Below are 23,507 nucleotides of genomic sequence, written 5' to 3'. Positions count from 1 at the left end.
AGAGGATTCATAATGCTTCTTTGTGAACATGAAAAGAGACCCATCCTAAGTTTTCATGCATCCTACATCAGGAGGCGCTTTGTGCTCAGACATGTGGCAAGCAGGTTGGTGAGGTGATGTCGCTGGTCATTGGGGTGGTCAACTTTATTGTTGCCCAAGCTTTAAATGATCGCCAGTTTAAAACACTGCTGGATGAACTTGGGAATAATTATCCTGCTCTGCTTCTGCATAGCAATGTGCATTGGTTGTCAAGAGGGAAGGTGCTCAGCCATTTTGCGGCTTGTCTGAGTGAAATCTGGACTTTTCTTGAAATGAAAATTGTCGAGCATCCTGAGTTAGCTAACACTGAGTGGCTCCTGAAGTTCTACTATCTCGTGGACATGACTGAACATCTGAATCAGCTCAATGTAAAATACAAGGCGTTGGAAATACATTCTTATCCCTTCAACAAGCAGTGTTTGCGTTTGAAAACAAGCTGGAACTCTTCATCATCAACATTGAAACAAGTCGTTTACTACACTTTGAAAAACTGGGAGAGTTTAAAGATGCATGCACAGCAAGTGACCCTGCTCAACATCTTGATCTCCAGCAGCTAGCAGGCTTCACATCTAATCTCCTGCAGTCATTCAAAGTGTGCTTTGGAGAATTTTGTGAGCATACTCGTCTTTTTAAGTTCATCACCCATCCACACGAGTGTGTAGTGGACAGTGCTGACCTGAGTTATATCCCCGGTGTCTCCATCAGAGATTTTGAGCTACAAGCTGCTGACCTGAAGGCCTCAGACATGTGGATGGATAAGTTCAAGTCACTGAATAATGATTTGGAAAGACTTGCATGACAGCAAGCAGAATTGGTGAGCAAACACAAGTGGGGAGAAATGAAAAATCTTCAACCTGTGGACCAGCTGATATTCAAAACTTGGAACGCGCTTCCCGTCACATACCACACACTGCAGCGTGTGAGTATTGCTGTACTGACAATGTTTGGCTCTGTATATGCATGTGAGCAGTCTTTTTCACATCTAAAGAACATTAAGACCAACCTACAATCACTTTTAATGGATGGAAGTCTCGATGCCTGCATGAACTTTAACCTCACCACGTATCAACAAGACTACAAAACCATGAGCAAAACCATGCAGCACCAGAAGTCACATTAATGGTAAGAAGTACTTTAGTCACCATTAGTTAGCAACAGCATAACAACGTTATTAAAAAGAGTTCAGACACTTATTGTACTTTAAAAGTGTTGGTCTTACATAAAATGCACACATTTACTTGTATTTAATGTTAAACATATTGTATGGCTCTCATGGAATTACATTTTAAAATACGTGGTGTTCATGGCTCTCTCAGCCAAAAAGGTTCCCGACCCCTGGTCTACATCATCTTCTGTAACATGTGTCATAAGTTATGTGATCCTGTCGTACATTGATTGTACTTTTCTATAAGGCATTAACACTTGTCCAGCACTGCGCCATTATGTGACTACCTGCTTTTTCTTGTTTATGAAGGCACAATGGCTCTGTAAACATTATGTTCAGGCATGGAGAGCTGTAACACTTGAAGGCTGGAAGCTCTATGATGACCCTGATGTTAACAGAGGTATTTTAGTAGATTTTATTCTGAGAATTGAGGATATATTTAGCTCTAAATGCCAGTCTTTGTGAGGCATAGCTTTTATTTTTGGAAATCAACAAGAGGGCTCATTTTAAACTATTGTTTTATTTCTTTAACTGTCTTATAGGACTAGAATTAGGGCCTGTTGAAGGGAATCCATATTGATGCATTTGAAAAGTAAGTTGTTGGAGAATGGCAGAAGATGTAACATATAATAAAATATTTACTGATACTGAGTTTTACTCTAATTAATTGAAGCCCTGCGGAAGGTGCTGTGGGATGTTCAGAGTGGTATAAGGTGGAAATTCCTCTTTCAGAGAACTTCCAATCAAATTGAGGATAGGAGTTGGCAGACTTAACTGCTAATCAGAATTATTCAGATACTAAGTAGTAAGAATTAAACATAAGGCAGAAATATGAAGGAGGTACCAATGAATTCTGAGAGTTAGCATTGGGCTAAAGCTGGTTCCCAAGAGAGAGAATTAAATTGAACTTTAAAAATTAGTGGGGTTTAGGCTGTTGGGAATGAAAATAAGGAATTCTAGGTAGGATATTTAGGTTATGGTGTAACTTATGCATTCCAAAGATCACTGCAGCATGCAAAATTGTACAGAAACCTACAGGACTTTTGGGGGAAAAAGAGTTAAGAGCACAATGCTCAAAGATCATCAGCAATACATAAAAAGATAAAAGGTTAATAGAAACAACGCAGTTTCACACTGCACTGTGAAATGGATAGGAAATACATAGATAATACAATAAATGTGACCATTTACCTTGAAAGAGACCTGAAGTTTGCTGGTGGAATTGGGTGTCAGAGGGTTCCAGTTTAGGAGCTATTGTGAAGTGATAAGAGGAAGCTTTCTGAAATCTAACAGAAAAGTTTAAGACTTCATGTGTATCAGTTTAGCTTACCACACACCTGATGAACTGAGGTCGTTTGAGCTGTGTTATTTATTTATATATAATAAATAAATTTATATATAATAAACCTGTGGTGGCGCAGTGGGTAAAAGCGTTGACCTGGAACACTGAGGTCGCCGGTTCGAAACCCCGGGCTTCCCTGGTTAAGGCACATATGGGAGTTGATGCTTTCTGCTCCTCCCTCCCTTTTCTCTCTGTCTCTCTCTCTCCTCTCCCTAAAATGAATATATATGTGTGTATGTGTGTGTGTGTGTGTGTGTGTGTGTGTGTATATATATATATATATATATATATATATATATATAATTTTTTTTTTCTTCTGAAGTTGGAAATGGGGAAGCAGTCAGACAGACTCCTGCATGTGCCCGACAGGGATCCACCCAGCATGCCCACCAGGAGGGCGATGCTCTGCCCATCTGGGGCGTTGCTCTGTTGCAACCAGAGTCATTCTAGTGCCTGAGGCAGAGGCCACAGAGCCATCCTCAGAGCCCGGGCCAACTTTGTTCCAATGGAGCCCTGGCTGCAGGAGGGGAAGAGAGAGACAAGAGAGGAAGGAGAGGGGGAGGGGTGGAGAAACAGATGGGCCCTTCTCCTGTGTGCCCTGGCCAGGAATCGAATCTGGGACTCCTGCACGCCAGGCTGACACTCTACCACTAAGCCAACCAGCCAGGTCTATTTTTATATATTTTAAGTGGCCGGTTCACTTAGTGTTTCTTGAGGATGAAACTGCATAAGCAGAAGGGAAATTTGCTTTATGTTCAGATTGTTCCTCGATATATCAATTGCATTGGAACATGTCCACATTTTCAAAACAAGTATTGTAGCAGAACTGACTGTAAGGGCAAAGATGATTGAAAGAGATAAATTAAGAACAGGTGGTAGAGTCTTCAAGTGCTGCTTTAAGGACTAAGAGTTTTGGGTGTTTTTTTTTTATCACAGATAGTGACGAACCATTGAAACCTTGATGGCACATGACAGCAGTGTTTTAAGATTTGGAGGCAGAAGAAAATAAGCTTAAAGTTGAATGGAGTAAAGGCCGAGAAACTGGTTAGAAGCCTGTCAGAATTATTCAGACACTAAGTAGTAAGGACCTGTCCCAGAATAACATTGAGAGAGGAAAGGAAGGGAGCAAGAACGGGCAGGACAACTAATTGGAGCCAGAAGGCAGAGGAGGACTCGGGAGGTTCTCTGTAGTCTCTTATGTGGATGAGAAAACTGAAAGTGCCACTAATATATTCTGGAAGTGAAATGGAATAATTTAATGAATATAATTAATTCTGTTTAGGAATTTTATGCAAACTGATGTGACAGGTTCTAAGTTCTTTGTTTTGATGTTTTTAGGCCAGTATCAGGTAATATTAGATATTTAGGTACTTTCTAGCTGAAAATACTTATACAAATTCTGTCTGGAATAAAATTAGACTATTATAAATAAAGACTCCATTAGACTTGGTTCTGCTTTAGCCCTGTATTCGAAGCTTAGATGCTTGACTTTTCCTGAAGATTTCACCATTGACTGTATTGTCCAACCAAGGGGTCCTTCCTTCTTATCACCCCACAAGGTCTTTCAGTAAGTTTAGAAAGGATCAAGTAAATCAGTTCAGTTAGAAGACATTGCAAAATTACAAATTATGAAAAAAATGACATACTAAAGAAAAACAATTTTCCAAATTAGTTTATATTTATTGCATTTCAGAGTTTTTTTTTAAAAGATATAAGAGAGCAATTTATGCTGCTTTAAGTGGGATTATCAAGCAGGTATGACAGCTATTCTAATAATCCTTTTTTTCTATGGAATGAAACAAGATACATAAAATATTCTCATAATTGTATATGATAAATCTTAAAAACTTAAGCTAGTTTTTAAGAGTAGCAGTGATAAAGGTAATCATGAAATAGAATAGTGACTTGAGCTGCTTAATATGATATATCCCATTACCAAATGATGTTTTAATACATGAAATCAGACTTCAGTTTTTAAGATTTGTAAATTTAATTACAACATACACTTACTGATGACTTATAGTACACATAGCTTTCTGCATAAGTATACCACTGAGGCTCAGTGGCTGTTTGGACTGTCTAACAATCCTGTATCTGACCCCAAAACCCTACATTTTATAGCTATTTTGAGGTATGTTATATTAATTAGTTGAAACTCCATCATATATCAGCATGAAAAATTGATGCTATTGTGAACTCAGTATGGAAAATATCTCAATGGTTCAAACTTAGAAGATATGGTTTGGCAGGGTGTGTGTGGGTTATTTGATATGATTGTTTACATTACAATCTCCAGTATTTTGTGATTATAGTGACTTTATCGTCCATATCAATGAGTCTAACTGCTTTTCCTTTCTTTTTTGCTGATGATGTCTACGTGTTTCTGCTTTGGAATGGGGGCAAAACTTCTTCCTGTCTGTGACACCTGGGAAGACACAGAGTGGGCCTACTTCCGGGTGATGGTGGACAGTCTGGTGGAGCAGGAGATCCGGACATCAGTCATAACTCCGGATGAGACTGAAGAACTCCCTAGAGAATATCTGGAAACAAAGTGAGTTCGTTGGTTTGCTTTAGTTATGGTGATTTTTAGTATACTGTAAAGTCTTATTTTGTATCTCTTGTTCATATTAATATCATTTTATCCCTTTTCTGTTCTTTTTTTCAAAGTTGGACCTAAGAAAAGTTTTTGAACAACTTTAAGCTACTGATAAAAAGGTCAATATTAATGTGAATATTTTACAATAATTGGAATAAGAAACAATATATGTTATGCTATCATGCACTGTAGCTGGAAGGCAAAAGAAATATGTGAAACCTTATTATCTTCTCCCTTCTTTTCCTTGCCTATTATCCAAATGAGAGACATCTTTAAAAGGAAAAAAACCTAATTGCATGGTTAAGTAATATATAATTTCTGTTTCTTTGGTTTAGGGTTGATCTTACTTAAATATATTGTATGCATGTAAGCTAATTTATCCCTTAACTTTTGAAAAATAAACACACATAATGGAAAACATAAGGCTTTTTCTAGATCTCAAAATAATATAATATTTAAAAAAAACTTTTTAAATGACCAAAGTAATAGCATATGTCCTTGGAACAAAGTAATCCAATAATAAAAACGATGTCATTTCCTCTTAACATCTTTATGGTTATTCTCATTCTCCTGAGATGGTAAAGAATATTGATATGTATCCTTCCATATCTTTCTCTGTACTTTTACAAATATGTAGAAGTAATATAGATATTCTACTGTAGGATTTTGGGCTTTGTTGTTTTTCTCAAACTACATATACATCACTCTACAGCTTTGCTTTTGTTTTTTATTTAATGATACTCCAAGTAAGTGGATAAAGATTTAATAAACTAACTTATTCTTTTTAATAGGTACTTAATGTTCTGTAGAATGATGTGTTATTTTAAATTGTTCCACTTTTGGTGATATTTAGGTTGTTTCTAGCACTGTAATGAATATTTGTGTGTATATATACTTATCTACTAGTCCTGTTCTTTAGGATAGGTTTCCCGAAAACAGGGTTGCTGGGTTACGGGGCATGTGTGTGTGTGTGTGTGTGTGTGTGTGTGTGTGTGTGTGTATTTTTTTTACAGTGACAGAGAGAGTCAGAGAGAGGGACAGGGACAGACAGACAGGAATGGAGAGAGATGAGAAGCATCAATCATCAGTTTTTTTGTTGCAGTTCCTTAATTGTTCATTGATTGCTTTCTCATATGTGCCTTGATTGGGGGGGGGCACAGTGGACCTAGTAACCCCTTGCTCGAGCCAGTGACCTTGGGTCCAAGCTGGTGAGCTTTGCTCAAACCATATGAGTCCGCACTCAAGCTGGCGACATCGGGGTCTTGAACCTGGGTCCTTCCACATCCCAGTCCAATACTCTATCCACTGCGCCACCACCTGGTCAGGCGACATATGTATATTAAATTAATTAACTGGTTGTAACAATTCATACTCCCACAAGTAATTTATTGTATTAACATGTCCTGGTCCAAAATAGCACCCTCTTAATTTTTTTCCAGTCCATCAGATTAGGTGGAAAACAGGAGAAGACTGTTCTGCAGATATTTTTCTGTGTATTCATAAGGCCAAGCAAGTTATTCTATGTTTATTTGCCATCTGTGAATTTCCTGTTCTGATCTTTTACCCATTTTTCTGTTGGGCTTTATCTTTTCCTTGTTGTACAACAATAATTTTGTATAGTAAGGAATTAATGCTTTTTCTGTCAAGAGTTTATTGCTAGTTTATTATTTTGGAGATTCCAGCTAGTGAAAACATAAACAATAAAGTCAAGGAATAGATACAAAATAGATTAGAAAGGAGTGAACATTTGCATATGATAGGAGTGTAAATCTAGAAACCCAAAACCCAATAAGTTACTAGAATCAATAAGATAAGAATTTGTTAATCTAAATTCAAGAAAAAGTTACCAAAAAATTATAACCTGGGATGACGTCAGAGTGATGGCGCGGTAGGAAGCGATACCGATAAATCTCCCCATATACTCAACAAGATCTTCAACCATAAACAGAAAAACCTATCCTTGGAGCCTTCAGATGTTTCGCAACACACCCAAAGGTACAGTCGAGTGAAAAATTGGCTAAATATATAATCAAACCCTGGGGGAAATAGGGAGTAAGAAATGCTCCGCCTTCCTCACTAACCTAAGTAAGGTTGCTTTCACTAGGAACTTACAGTGTAGAAACTAAGGCGGGCAAAGGGGGTGAATAGATCCAGGCCATGGCACAAACGGCCGAACCAGGCTGTGGCACGGAGATCCAAGCCGAGGAAAAACTGTGACTGTGGCAACCCGGGCAATACAAGCTAACACTCGTGCCAAACCCAGATAAAGAAAAACAAGTGGGGCAGCCATTTTACCCGATCTCCTGATCGGCACGCACAGATAGTGGGCGAGAGATTCCTCCAAACACCTCAGGGGTGGGCGCTGCCCATGTTGTCCCACAGAGAGGCAGAGTCAGAGGCCTTTGTGTGGGCCGAAACGGAATCTCCAGACCGCCCCAGCGCCCTGAGGGAGCCGCACACGGGGAGGGAGCCAGAGCCAATTCCAACGTTGGAACTTTTCTGTGCGGGCCTAGGGCTTTCTCGGAGTGAGGGACAGCTGGCCTCATATCCAGGTCTGCACGCACGGAGAGTGGGCAAAAGATTCCTCTGAGAACCTCAGGGGTGGGCGCCTGTGTTGTCCCACAGAGAGGCAGAGTCAGAGGCCTGTGTGAGGGCCAAAAGCGGAATCTCCGAACTGCCCCAGTGCCCTGAAAAAGCCGCATGCACAGGGAGGAAGCTAAAGCCAATTCCAACGCTGGAACTTTTCCATGCGGAAGGAGGGCTTTCTCGGAGTGAGACACTGCCGGACTGATATCCTGGTCGGCATTCACGGAGAGTGGGCAAGAGATTCCTCCGAGCACCTCAGGGGTGGGTGCTCGTGTTATCCCACAGAGGGGCAGAGTTAGAAGGCTTTGAGTGGGCGGAAGCCCCGCCGGATCATGTTAGCAGCTCTGACTGACTGAGCCTTACCCAGAGCCCAGTGCTGAGTGGGAATAGAGTGGGGAGTTGCCAACTCTTTGAGCCTCTTACTATCCAGGCAGAGGCAGCAGCAACCCCATAGCTGGAATATCAGGCTTCTAATTGAGGAAGGAAAGACTAGGAGAGAGGCTCCAGGAATATGGACTCTCTCACTGTCAGAGCCTATAAATGCTAATGAGCCTCGACTGCCAACAAGACTGAAGCACAATACATGACATCGCCATAGAGCCTTATCAACTGCAAACCTCTACCTGAGCATGCCAAAGGGGCAGAACCTGGGGTACAAAGTCACCGACCAAGAAGAGGGACAGAAAAGAAGGAGATAATAAAAATCAGAACAGAAATAAATGAAATAGAGAACAGAAAAACTATAGAAAAATTAATAGAACAAGGAGCTGGTTCTTTGAAAAGATCAACAAAATTGACAAACCCTTGGCAAGATTTACAAAGGAAAAAAGAGAAAGAACTCATATAAACAAAATACAAAATGAAAGAGGAGAAATCACCACGGACATCGTAGATATACAAAGAATTATTGTAGAATACTATGAAAAACTTTATGCCACTAAATTCAACAACCTAGAAGAAATGGATAAATTCCTAGAACAATACAACCTTCCTAGACTGAGTCAAGAAGAAGCAAAAAGCCTAAACAGACCTATTAGCAGAGAAGAAATAGAAAAAACCATTAAAAACCTCCCCAAAAATAAAAGTCCAGGCCCAGACGGCTATACCAGCGAATTTTATCAAACATTCAAAGAAGACTTGGTTCCTATTCTACTGAAAGTCTTCCAAAAAATTGAAGAAGAAGCAATACTTCCAAACACATTTTATGAGGCAAACATAACTCTCATACCAAAACCAGGCAAGGATGGCACAAAAAAAGAAAACTACAGACCAATATCTCTAATGAATACAGATGCTAAAATACTAAACAAAATACTAGCAAATCGAATACAACAACATATTAAAAAAATAATAGATCATGATCAAGTGGGATTCATCCCAGAATCCCAAGGATGGTTCAACATACGTAAAACGGTTAACGTAATACACCATATCAACAAAACGAACAAAAACCTCATGATCTTATCAATAGACGCAGAAAAGGCTTTTGATAAAATACAACACAATTTTATGTTTAAGACTCTCAACAAAATGGGTATAGAAGGAAAATATCTCAACATGATAAAGGCCATATATGATAAACCATCAGCTAACATCATATTAAATGGCACTAAACTGAAGGCTTTCCCCCTTAAATCAGGAACAAGACAGGGTTGTCCACTCTCTCCACTCTCATGTAATGTGGTACTAGAGGTTCTTGCCAGAGCAATCAGACAAGACAAAGAAATAAAAGGCATCCATATCGGAAAAGAAGAAGTAAAGGTATCACTTTTTGCAGATGATATGATCCTATACATCGAAAACCCCAAAGAATCCACAAAAAGACTACTAGAAACAATAAGCCAATACAGTAAGGTCGCAGGATACAAAATTAACATACAGAAGTCAATAACCTTTCTATATGCCAACAATGAAACATTTGATAACGAACTCAAAAGAATAATCCCCTTCACGATTGTAACAAAAAAAATAAAATACCTAGGAATAAACATAACAAAGAATGTAAAGGACTTATACAATGAAAACTATAAACCATTGTTAAGGGAAATCAAAAAAGATATAATGAGATGGAAGAATATTCCTTGTTCTTGGTTAGGAAGAATAAATATAATCAAGATGGCCATATTACCCAAAGCAATATACAAATTTAATGCAATTCCCATCAAAATTCCAATAATATTTTTTAATGAAATGGAGCAAAAAATCATCAGATTTATATGGAACTATAATAAACCCCGAATAGCCAAAGCAATCCTAAAGAAAAAGAATGAAGCTGGAGGCATTACAATACCTGACTTCAAACTATATTATAGGGCCACGACAATCAAAACAGCATGGTATTGGCAGAAAAATAGACACTCAGACCAATGGAACAGAATAGAAAGCCCAGAAATAAAACCACATATATATAGTCAAATAATTTTTGATAAAGGGGCCAACAACACACAATGGAGAAAAGAAGGCCTCTTCAACAAATGGTGCTGGGAAAACTGGAAAGCCACATGCAAAAGAATGAAACTGGACTACAGTTTGTCCCCCTGTACTAAAATTAACTCAAAATGGATCAAAGATCTAAACATAAGACATGAAACAATTAAGTACATAGAAGAAGACATAGGTACTCAACTCATGGACCTGGGTTTTAAAGAGCATTTTATGAATTTGACTCCAAAGGCAAGAGAAGTGAAGGCAAAAATTAATGAATGGGACTACATCAGACTAAGAAGTTTTTGCTCAGCAAGAGAAACTGATAACAAGATAAACAGACAGCCAACTAAATGGGAAATGATATTTTTAAACACCTGCTCAGATAAGGACCTAATATCCAAAATATACAAAAAACTCCTAAAACTCAACAACAAACAATCCAATAAAAAAATGGGAAGAGGATATGAACAGATACTTCTCCCAGGAAGAAATACAAATGGCCAACAGATATATGAAAAGATGCTCATCTTCTTTAGTTATTAGAGAAATGCAAATCAAAACTGCAATGAGATTCCACCTTACACCTGTTAGATTAGCTATTATTAACAAGACAGGTAATAGCAAATGTTGGAGAGGTTGTGGAGTAAAAGGAACCCTCATCCACTGTTGGTGGGAATGTAAAGTAGTACAATCATTTTGGAAGAAAGTATGGTGGTTCCTCAAAAAACTGAAAATAGAACTACCTTATGACCCAGCAATTCCTCTACTGGGTATATACCCCCAAAACTCAGAAACATTGATACGTAAAGACACATGCAGCCCCATGTTCATTGCAGCATTGTTCACAGTGGCCAGGACATGGAAACAACCAAAAGCCCATCAATAGATGACTGGATAAAGAAGATGTGGCACATATACACTATGGAATACTACTCAGCCATAAGAAATGATATTGGATCATTTACAGCAAAATGGTGGGATCTTGATAACATTATACGAAGTGAAATAAGTAAATCAGAAAAAAACAGGAACTGCATTATTCCATACGTAGGTGGGACATAAAAGTGAGACCGAGAGACATTGATAAGAGTGTGGTGGTTACAGGGGGAGGGGGAGAGGGAGAGGGAAAGGGGGAGGGGGAGGGGCACAAAGAGAACTAGATAGAAGGTGACAGAGGACAATCTGACTTTGGGTGATGGGTATGCAACATAATTGAACGACAAGATAAACTGGACATGTTATCTTCGAATATATGTATCCTGATTTACTGATGGCACCCCATTAAAAAATAAATAAATTAAAAAAAATTATAACCTTTCTGTACTTGATACAACTAGTTAGAAAAGAATATAGCCTTCCCCAAAAGTCCCATTTAAATTATTGACTAAAACTATAAGATACCTAGGAATAAAATTTAATGAACAATTTGAGGACCTTCATAAAGAAAACTATGGAATCTTACTGAAAAACACGAATAAATAGATATACCACATTCCTAGATGGGAAGACAATGTAAATGTTATTTATTCCAAAATTAACATAGAAACAGTGCATTAGGGGATTATTTCTAGACAGAAAACTTTGCAATAGAAGAATAAGTAAGAATAGCAAGAAAATTTGGAAAAGAACAATAGTTGTGGGATAGCTATCTTCAAAACAGTATGGTATTGATACAGGAATAAATAGATCAGTGGGATACAAAAGTTCACATGAGATCCAAGTGTAGATGAAAACTTAACAGATGACAGAGGTGACCTTTCATATTAGAGGAAAGGGGATAGTTTTGTTCAGACACTTGATAGTATGTGCATAATTGACTTTCCATCCAGAAAGAAAACAAAACTAGATCCCTACCTCATGCCATATATTAAAATAAATTCCAGATAAAGCAAAATCTCAAATGTAAAAAGAATAAATGCTGAAGGAAAATTTAGACAACCAAGTAAAAATTTTAAACATTCAACAAAATATAAATTTTTTCTGCAAGAAGTCCAGCTGCAGGTTACTAATAAATGGTTTTTTCTACTATCTGTCTAATCACTATTTTGATTTTTTTTATTACTCTTGATACCATGTCAGAAGAGAATGCCCAAAGAATGTAATTAAAAACTGTTGTTCATGGCAATAGAAATCTCTCTATAATTCATTTTACTTAAGTCACAGTGCCTTCCCTTTCTTGTCCACCATGGACTGCCAAGAAAAACAGTAGTAAAAGATTAAAAAAAAGTCCCTGGCCAGGATAGCCCGGTTGATTAGAGTGTTATTCCCATACATCAAGGTTGTAGGTTTGATCACCGGTCAGGGCACATACAAGAATCAAATAATGAATGTATAAATAAGTAAAAAGACAAATCAGTGTTCCTCTCTCTCCCTCCTTCCTTTTCCCCTTTCTCTCTAAAATCAACAAATAAAAATTTTAAAAAGAAATTTTAGTAACATTCATAGTGATTAGTTTTATCACAGTTCTCTGCTTTCAGAGATACTGTTCAGTACTGGATTTATAAGTCTTAAGTATATTTCAAAGATAGTATTTTTTCCATATTTTATTTTGTTATGATTCCCTATAATCCTTCATTTCCAATTTTTTCTTTATGTGTATTTCTTTTAAAGTTTGACAATTTTAGTTTAACAATGAATACATACTACAGAATGACCACTAAAAGATTTATGGAAAATGGAAAAAAATTTTCAGAGAGTTCTGGAAGAGAATCAAGAATATTACCATATAGTTCAAAAGTTCCTTATTCTGGGAGACATTGATGGTAAGATATTATAATTTTATTTTACTTTGCATGAGTTTCTTGTTTTCTTACAGTAATTTTGTAAAAAGTTGTCAAAACAATGCATATGACTTACCATATCTTTTAATCTTTAGAAATATCAGCCTATTTGAATGCAACTATCTACTTAATTGTTATGATAAAGTTTGAATTTCATCCAGAGCCTGTTTTATGCAATGGTTATTAACAATGAGAAAGTGACTTAATAGCCTTTTAGGATTGTGGTAAATGTTCTTGGTAATGTTTATTTATCTTCTTTTGATTTTTATCCCGGTTATTGAATCTTTGCTTTGATGGCTTGTAGGTTTGATGGATGAGTCGCAAATGGCTTTCTAAAAGCAGAAATAATCTACCTGGACACCTCCTCCGCTTCATGACTCATCTTGTTTTGCTTTTTTGCAGCTGGGACTGCAGACTGAAGTAAATAAAAATGAACCATTCACCCCTTTCTGCAAGGCAGATGCTTTATACCTGTCATCAGGAAAACACTGCTTTTTTGTTGTTGTTTTTTAGAAATGGTGGTGGGGTGCAGAAGTCTTCTAAACAGTCTCATATGATCACTCAGCAATAACTCACTGTGGGTGGCCCGTTAGGGTTCTGATTCATGGCTGTGGAGTGCTGCTGTTCATCTGGTTTCTGTTAAATTTGTAACTTTAGTCCTCATTAGTACTCAACTCTGAATCAACCAGCTAAGTTAAGTGAACCAGACTAAGTTCTGTGTGAGATTTTAAACCTTTCTTTTCTTTTTTCTTTCTCTCTTTTTTTAAATGATTAGTAACATTTTGGTTAGAGTACATGTAGAAGGCAGAATGATATAGTAGTTAAAAACTGAGTTTTGGAATAAGAATCTGGATTCATAGCCTTATACAGAAGCTTCTAGTTTTGTAATTTTTGGTAAATAAAGCCTCCATAGATCTTAGTTCCTTCCTCTGTAAAATGTGAATAATAATTACCCACAAAGAGTATGGTATGGTTAAATCAGGCAATATGCGTATTTTGCTAAGTACTTAGCCTAGCAGATAGTAATTGCTCATTGCTAAATATTAAGTCATCTAATAGCAGATTTTTTTATTAGATATATTGCTCATACACATAAGCAATTGCGTTTATGATTGAATTATAGCTATTTTTCCTATGTAGGAAGACGTTTCCATTGAGGTTTTAAAGACATAAATACAGGTAAACTTCAAGAATCTACAATTTGAACCTGACCAGGTGGTGGTGCAATGGATAGAGCATCGAATTGCAATGCAGAGGACCCAGGTTCAAAACCCTGAGATCACCAGCTTGAGCACAGGGTCGCTGGCTTGAGCGTGGGACATAGACATGATCCCATGGTCACTGGCTTGAGTAAGGGGTCACTCGCTCTGCTGTAGCACCCTGATCAAGGAACATAATAGAAAGCAATCAATGAACAACTAAGGTGCCACAATGCAGAATTGGTACTACACACACACACACACACACACACACACACACAAGAATCTACAATTTGATTTTTTTTATTATGTTAATGAAAAAGAATTACAATATTTTCATACCCAGTGGCAGGAAACTTATCAAAATCCATAAGGGATTTTTTAATAAATACAAGTTTATTTTTTTAGAGTTTAAAATTATTCTATTTAGCAGCACAAATCTGTGTATGAATTTCTCCTAAATGTATTTGAAATTTTGGTGACCTTTTAAAATAGTATCATTGATCCTAGAACTTGTTTTATTATTGACATACTTTGATCTTTTTCTATTTTTTAACTTTTAATAAATAAGAAGCATACAAATCTCATAGCATTTTATACCTGTCGTTTGCCTCATGACCTAGCTGTTGCCCAGTATGCATTCTTTTTGGAAGGTGTTACAGAATTTGAACAGCACCACCATTGGAGCTGGGCTAGAGAAGCAGATAAGAATGATAGAGAACTTCATCTGTTGTACTTTGTAGCCAAAATTATCATTTTGGCTTTAGTAACATTTATCCTTCTAGTTTTATTTATTTTATTTATTTTATTTTTTTAATAATTTTATTTTTTTAATGGGGTGACATCAATAAATCAGGATATCAGTCCAGGTTATCTTATCTTTCAATTATATTGCATACCCATCACCCAAAGTCAGATTGTCCTCTGTCATCTTCTATCTAGTTTTCTTTGTGCCCCTCCCCCTCCCCCTTTCCCTCTCCCTTTCCCCCTCCCCTCCTAACCACCACACTTATCAATGTCTCTTAGTTTCACTTTTATGTTCCACCTACGTATGGAATAATGCAGTTCCTGTTTTTTTCTGATTTACTTATTTCACTTCGTATAATGTTATCAAGATCCCACCATTTTGCTGTAAATGATCCGATGTCATCATTTCTTATGGCTGAGTAGTATTCCATAGTGTATATGTGCCACATCTTCTTTATCCAGTCATCTATTGACAGGCTTTTTGGTTGTTTCCATGTCCTGGCCACTGTGAACAATGCTGCAATGAACATGGGGCTGCATGTGTCTTTATGTATCAATATTTCTGAGTTTTTGGGGTATATACCCAGTAGAGGGATTGCTGGGTCATAAGGTAGTTCTATTTTCAGTTTTTTGAGCAACCACCATACTTTCTTCCATAATGGTTGTACTACTTTACATTCCCACCAACAGTGGATGAGGGTTCTTTTTTCTCCACAGCCTCTCCAACATTTGCTATTACCTGTCTTGTTAATAATAGCTAATCTAACAGGTGTGAGGTGGTATCTCAATGCAGTTTTGATTTGCATTTCTCTAATAACTAAAGAAGATGAGCATCTTTTCATATATCTGTTGGCCATTTGTACTTCTTATTTTATTTATTTTTTCTTGTATTTTTCTGAAGCTGGAAACAGGGAGAGACAGTCAGACAGACTCCCGCATGCGCCCGACCGGGATCCACCTGGCACGCCCACCAGGGGGCGACGCTCTGCCCACCAGGGGGCAATGCTCTGCACCTCCAGGGAGTCACTCTGTTGCGACCAGAGCCACTCTAGCGCCTGAGGCAGAGGTCAAGGAGCCATCCCCAGTGCCTGGGCCATCTTTGCTCCAGTGGAGCCTCTGCTGCGGGAGGGGAAGAGAGAGACAGAGAGGAAGGAGAGGGGGAGGGGTGGAGAAGCAGATGGGCGCTTCTCCTGTGTGCCCCAGCCAGGAATTGAACCCGGGACTTCTGCACGCCAGGCTGACGATCTACCATTGAGCCAACCTGCCAGGGCCTATCCTTCTAGTTTTAAATGTAATTTCTCTTGAGAGAATTTCAATAAAGTTCTATTTAGGAATAAAATTTACTGTAATTCATGTTAATTAAATATCCTTTAATTTTGACATTTTAAAAATAATGTCTTTCCTGACCAGGCAGTGGCACAGTGGATAAAGCATTGGACTAGGATGTGGAGGACCCAGGTTTGAAACCCCGAGGTCACCAACTTGAGTGCGGGCTCATCTGGTTTGAGCAAGGCTCACTAGCTTGAGCCCAAGGTCACTGGCTTAAGCAAGGGGTCACTCGCTCTGCTCTAGTCCCCCGGTCAAGGCACATATGAGAAAGCAATCAATGAACAACTAAGGTGTCAAAACTATGAGTTGATGCTTCTCCTCTCTCTCTTCCTGTCTGTCTGTCCCTTTCTGTCCCTCTCTTTGTCCCTCTCTCTGTCTCTGTCACACAAAATAAATAATAATATCTTTCATATTTTATATTTTTAAAAATTATCCCAAATTTACCAAATTATTGTGACTGCTTAGCAGATATTAGGATGAACAATTAATTCATGCTTTTGTCCCTTCAAAAAATTCTTTAAATTTGGATATTGCTACCATAACAAAAACTGTAGTTGAGAATATCCTAAAGAAAGATAATGGTGAATTCAGTCACCATGACGTGGCCCCAGCCCTAGACACTGGCACTACAGGGGTAATATAAGGGGAAGAGGATGGGTTGTGCTTTGGTGAACTTCTACCATAAAATACTCTGGCCTTTTTTTTTTTTTTTTTTTTTTTTTTAAGAATTTTGCTCTCTCAGCCAAACATTTTAAATTATAAAAATTGGGCCTGACCTGTGGTGATGCAGTGGAGAAAGTGTCAACCTGGAGCACTGAGGTCGCCAGTTCAAAACCCTGGGCTTGCCTGGTCAAGACACATATGGAAGTTGATGCTTCCTGCTCCTCCCCACTTCTCTCTCTCTTTCTCCTCTCTCTCAAATGAATAAATAAAATCTCAAAAAAAAAAAAATTGGGAGCAAACTTAATGTCTAATATAAGGTTTTACTTATAGCAGTATTATGTTAAAGTGAACTTGTTTTTATAGTTTTGTTTTGTTTTTGTTTAGCATACAAGAGAGGGAGGGACAGACAGGAAAGGAGAGACATGAGAAGCATCAACTTGTAGTTGCAACGCCTTAGTTTTTCATTGATTCTTTTTCATATGTGCCTTTGCAAGGGGGGGTCAACAGGGCGTGGAGGTGGGGGCTTCAGCTGATCCAGTGACTCCTTGCTCAAGCCACAACTTGGGACTTCAAGCCAGCGGCCTTGGGCTTCAAGCCAGTGACCTTTGGGCTCAAGCCAGCAACCTTGGCCCAAGTCTGTGATCCCACGCTCAAGCCAGCGACCTTGCATTCAAGTTGATGAACCCGTGCTTGAGCCAGTGAACTCGGGGTTTCGAACCTGGGTCCTTGGTGTCGCAGGTTGATGCTTTATCTACTGTACCACTCCTGGTCAGGCTTTTTTTTGTTTTGTTTTGCTTTTTGTTTACTTTTTTAGTTTATTGATTTTAGAGAGAGGAAGGGAGAGAAAGACAGGAACATCAATCTGTCCCAGCATGCACCATGAAGGGGGATTGAACCCACAACCTTTGTGTGTCAGGGACAATGCTCTAACCAACTGAGTTATCCAGCCAGGGCAGCAAGCTTTTTTAATAGAAAAAAACTCAGCATTGGATTTTTGCTCATCAGATTATTTTAGATACTTGATCAATTACTAACACTTAGTAGTTTACTTATTCCTATTTTCAGAAAAGAGTGGGAGTTTATCTAGGAAAGAAAAGTATTTTAGAGTAACATTTAAAGAAGTCAATGGTTCAATTGGTGGAACATAGAGGATATAATTCCAGATTCACAATCCAGAAGTTTTTCTAAAGTTTAATAGCTATTAAATATGAAAATAAACTAAGGAAAGCTAGATTCTTTCATAATTTTGTATAACTTGAGGGAAAATGATGTTCACTAAAGTGCAGGTTTAAGTTAATTTTACTAATTTGCAAAATATCTTAGAAAATAATTTAAAAAATTTTCTTCTTTAGTTAAATTGATAGGAGAACCATTTAAAAGTTGATGTAATTGACTGGTTGGAATTTGACCCAACACAGAGGGCAGAAGCTTTAAAACAAGGCAATGTGATAATGAGAAACTTTTTGGGTGTGCTGTATTTTTATATGTTTTTTTAAAGTTTTTGTTCAAATCCATCTATTCTTGAACTTAGTTTTGTTTGTCTAACCCTTCCAATAAGGGAGGGTACAAAATAGCTACTTTTATATCAAACCTGGTGTTATAAACATAATATATTTATAGCGAATTTTCATATCCTATTCAATTTCACATATAACCTCAAGGCTTTGCAAATATAATCCTTTTTTTAAGACACGGAAATATGTAAAAGTAATTGCATGTAATGAATCTTTTTGTGACTATATCTTTGAAATAAGAAAAAAGCCAGCTATTAGGTAGAAAGGTCATCTTGACCTTTAACAGGAATACTTTGGACCTGAAATGGTTACAGCTCACTGTAAAAGTTGCAAACCAATAACTCCATTAAAAACTATTACACAGAAGGGCCCTGGCCGGTTGGCTCAGCGGTAGAGCGTCGGCCTAGCGTGCGGAGGACCCGGGTTCGATTCCCGGCCAGGGCACACAGGAGAAGCACCCATTTGCTTCTCCACCCCTCCGCCGCGCCTTCCTCTCTGTCTCTCTCTCTTCCTCTCCCGCAGCCAAGGCTCCATTGGAGCAAAAGATGGCCCGGGCACTGGGGATGGCTCCTTGGCCTCTGCCCCAGGCGCTAGAGTGGCTCTGGTCGCAACATGGCGACGCCCCAGAGGGGCAGAGCATCGCCCCCTGGTGGGCAGAGCATCACCCCATGATGGGCGTGCCGGGTGGATCCTGGTCGGGCGCATGCGGGACTCTGTCTGACTGTCTCTCCCTGTTTCCAGCTTCAGAAAAAAAAAAGAAAAAAGAAAAAAAAAAACTATTACACAGAAATCTACATATATTGAAATCTTTTGTATCTTTTAAACAGCATCAAAAAAGCATGAAGCTGCAAAAGCAGTATTTGTGACAATTCCTCAGGATTTCATAGCAAGGAATGGAAAGTCCATTTCCAACAAGGAATGGAAAGTCCACTTTTTTCTGAAGATGACAATGCTATCAGAGAACATTTGCGCATTAGAGCTTATTTGGTGAATTTGTAAAGAAAACAACAAATATGCCTTTCTTCAGGATGACTTTTCTGATTCACTCTCAGACTTTGAACTGTTTGATGAGTGGTGATTGGCATTATCCTGTCTCTCTTGTAACTGTGATACTGACTGACCTACATGTGCATTGAAATCACACCCTGGTTTTCATCAGCATGAGCCTGTAATTAGTGCTAACCAACCAAGAACATCTCACATGGCAGATAGTGTGTGTGATGTCTGAAACTTATGTTTTCTTAAGACCTTTTAGATGCTTGGCTCAACTTTAAATTTCTGCTTTTGTCAACAACTGAGAGAAGCAACATATTCTCAGTTTGTTGTGACTGAGATAACAACATGCTCATTCAAAATCCATTCAACAAATAATGAAGTGAATACCATGGGCTAGGTTCTACGGCTAAGTCTGTGGTTGGCTTTCTGCCATTGCCTTCTAGAAACTAATAGACTAGTCAAAAAGACATACCTGTAAATGTGTACATCACAGAGTGATAACATATGTGAAGCCACTGTGTGATCAGGGTACTAAGATAGTAGGTGCCAGAAAACACAATATATACAGTATAAATCTTGCTGGTGTTTGTCACTTTGCAAAACATATTCACAATGATTTTTTTTTTTTTTACAGAGACAGAGACTCAGAGAGAGGGATAGACAGGGACAGACAGACAGGAACAGAGAGATGAGAAGCATTAATCATTAGTTTTTCATTGCACATTGTGACACCTTAGTTGTTCATTGATTGCTTTCTCATATGTGCCTTGACCATGGGCCTTCAGCAGACCGAGTAACCCCTTGCTGGAGCCAGCGACCTTGGGTCCAAGCTGGTGAGCTTTTGCTCAAACCAGATGAGCCCACACTCAAGCTAGAGACCTCGGGGGTCTCAAACCTGGGTCCTCTGCATCCCAGTCCAACGCACTATCCACTGTGCCACCACCTGGTCAGGCCACAATGATTTTTTTGCATAAAAGCTAAATATTAAAGTTTTATTTCTTGATGCTGCAAAATTATTTCTAAGAACTAAATTTTAAAAACTGTTAAACATGTGAAATATTTTATCTCTTTTTTTTGTATTTTTCTATTTTATTTCCTATTTTAGGAAGCGCATGAAATCTTTAGTGAGTGGTTTAAACATATAAATTCAGCTCCACACCAATTTTTACTGAGAAAATGGCTCATGAATACAAAGAAAAGAAATAATGAAGTAAGTTGAATATAGATGAAACCTGTCAATTGCATCTTAAAAATACTATATTTTAAAGAAGTCATTTTAGTGTTTTATTTAACTGCAATCTGTTGATATTTATTTCTACATTTGACTTACTGAGTGAATGTCAACACTTTAGAACAATGATTTTCAACTCATGTGTCACAAGAATTTTTTTTTTTTTTTTTTTTGCCACAAGAATTTTTAAAACATGCAATAATACCTGCCTGACTGGTGGTGGCACAGTGGATAGAGCATTGACTGGGGACACTGAGGACCGAGGTTTGAAACCTTGGGATTGCCGGCTTGAGCGCAGGCTTGCTGGTTTTAGTGAGGGCTCACTGGCTCAGTTTGAGTCCCCCGAGTCAAGGCATGCATGAGAAGCAAAGAATAAACAACTCAAGTGACACAACTACAAGTTGATGTTTCTTATCTCTCTCCCTTCTTGTCTCACTAAAACAGAAACAAAAACAAAAAACAATACCTGACTATTTAGTCAGGGTTACTGATCTCTTTTTCCTTAGATTGTTGAGTAGAAAAATAAAAAACAGCCAATGTAACTTACATTAGCCCTCTGGTGTGAGTGCCCTGCCTTGAACCATAAATATACATATATATATATATATATATATATATGTCGTATTATAGAGTTGCATCTTATTGCTCATGTCACATAATAAGGTTACATCTGATGGGTTAATTCTTGGTACCAGAAATATTAGAAATACTTATCTACAAGTATAGGAACATGACTTTTTAAAAAATCACTTTGAAGCAAAAAGGGTAGGTAATTATTATTATTATACTTTTGTAAATATATTAAAATTATACCTATTTTTTTGTCAGGTTGGCAAAAAATCTATCTTTTTGGTGTGCCACAGATTTTTAGTAATTGGTTTATGTATACCGTGAGATGAAGGTTGAAAATCACTGTTTTAGAATAATGTTCCATATATATATTCCTGTCTGTCCTTTCAAATACATTATTTAGTGGTTTTTGTCCATGATATATTTGCAGATGGATTATGGTATTTGGAAAGAGCATTTGGATGCCCTAATTGCTGATGTGAAGGAGAAAATATATGTCTTGTTGTTTGTTGACAGAGGCTGGATGATGGATGTTACAGAGGTAAGCTGTGTGTACTGTTTATAGCTAAAAGCAAAAACAAGTCTTTATTTTTTTAGGTTTTATCTCTAAATTGGAGTATCTATAGTTTTTATATAATCTTTGTACTTATAACTGAACATCCCATAATTTAAGACTAAATTGAAAATACCAGCTAGGGAATGGGAATATTCAACTCTTAGGTGAATTATTTCTTCAGATTTAATATGTTCACTCAGGATACTAAAGTCTAATTTTTAAAAATTCTGGACCTAAATCTTTAACTATACATGCATGCAACTCAGTTTAGGGATATGAAGATAAGTCTTAGTAGTGAGAAATATATAAAGCAGTGGCTCTCACCTCTGAGCTGTCCTTTTAAATGACCTGGAAAATTTTTTTAAAATACTAGACTCTACCCCCAGAGTTCCTAGTTTGATTAAGGTAGGAGTGGGCTTTTTTTTTTAATTGCCTAGAGAGCTTTAATGTATAAGCTGGACTGTGAACTAGTTATAAAAACACTAAATGCCATAAGAAACACACGAAGTAAGTATTCTGTCAGTTCAGGAAATAAAAGATTGCTTCTACCTTGAAAAGAACTGGACAGGATGCTTGAAAGGTAGTCATTTTAACTTTCTGACCACTGATATCTGTCTGTAGGATGCTGAAGAAGACCATGAAAGGACACATCAAATGGTTTCACTGAGAAAACTGTGTCTGCCAATGTTGTGTTTTCTCCTTCACACCATATTGCATAGTGCTGGTCAGTATCAGGAATGCCTGCGTTAGCAGATACGGTATGCTCTGAGTGCCACAAACTATATCTGGTAAGTTCTAGAGCATTTGAGTTTTTAAATTTTAGTGATTTGGTAACCTATATTTAGATTGTCTTAAAGTAAAGTTTGTTTTAATGATAATGCTCCCCCCGCCCCCCAAATATGTAGCATTCCTAAGCAGTTAGAAGTACGAATGTAGCCTGGCTCAGAGAAATAGCTTTGAAATTTCTAACCAGGCTAACATACTGGCCTCCAGCTACATTAATATTAAGAAAGGAATTTCTTCTTCTATTAAGCTAATCAGGTTGATTAGGTGAATAAGTTTTTAATTTTCTTTGTTTTCATTCTTTTATTTTTTTTCTTTCTCTTTTAAAAGTCAGGTATTATCTGTAAAGATTTTTTTTTGTATTTTTCTTAAGTTGGAAACAGGGAGGCAGTCAGACAGACTCCCACATGCGCCCGACCGGGATCTACCCGGCATGCCCACCAGGGGGCGATGCTCTGCCCATCTGGGGTGTCGCTCTGCCGCAATCAGAGCCATTCTAGTGCCTGAGGCAGAGGCCACAGAGCCATCCTCAGCGCCTGGGCCAACTTTGCTCCAATGGAGCCTCGGCTGCGGGAAGGGAAGAGAGAGACAGAGAGGAAGGAGAGGGGGAGGGGTGGAGAAGCAGATGGGTGCTTCTCCTGTGTGCCCTGGCCAGGAATCGAACCCGGGACTCCTGCATGCCAGGCCGACGCTCTACCACTGAGCCAACCAGCCAGGGCCTTTAAATTTTATTTATTAATTTTAAAGAGGAAAGAGAGAGAGAAAGGGGGAGGAGCTGGAAGCATTGACCAGGCAAGCTCAGGGTTTCAAACCTGTGACCTCAGCATTCCAGGTGGAAGCTTTATCCACTGCGCCACCACAGGCCCAGCTAATCAGGTATTTTCTAAGGAAGAACTAAGGAAATTGCTACAGAAGTTAAGAGAATCCTCCCTTATGCTCCTAGATCAGGGACTTGATCTATTAGGATATGAAATTCATTTATAA

At 38.1% G+C, this 23,507-nt stretch overlaps 1 pseudogene; it reads left to right on the top strand.

Annotated features, from left to right (window-relative positions):
- The first annotated feature begins 380 nt into the window (after positions 1 to 380).
- Positions 381 to 23,507, top strand: LOC136322348 (nuclear pore complex protein Nup107-like; annotated as a pseudogene).

Source organism: Saccopteryx bilineata, chromosome 2 (assembly GCF_036850765.1).
Source record: "Saccopteryx bilineata isolate mSacBil1 chromosome 2, mSacBil1_pri_phased_curated, whole genome shotgun sequence".
NCBI classification, from domain to species: Eukaryota; Metazoa; Chordata; class Mammalia; order Chiroptera; family Emballonuridae; genus Saccopteryx; species Saccopteryx bilineata.
Note: the sequence above shows the minus strand (reverse complement) of the source record. Positions and strands in the feature narration are given on the sequence as shown.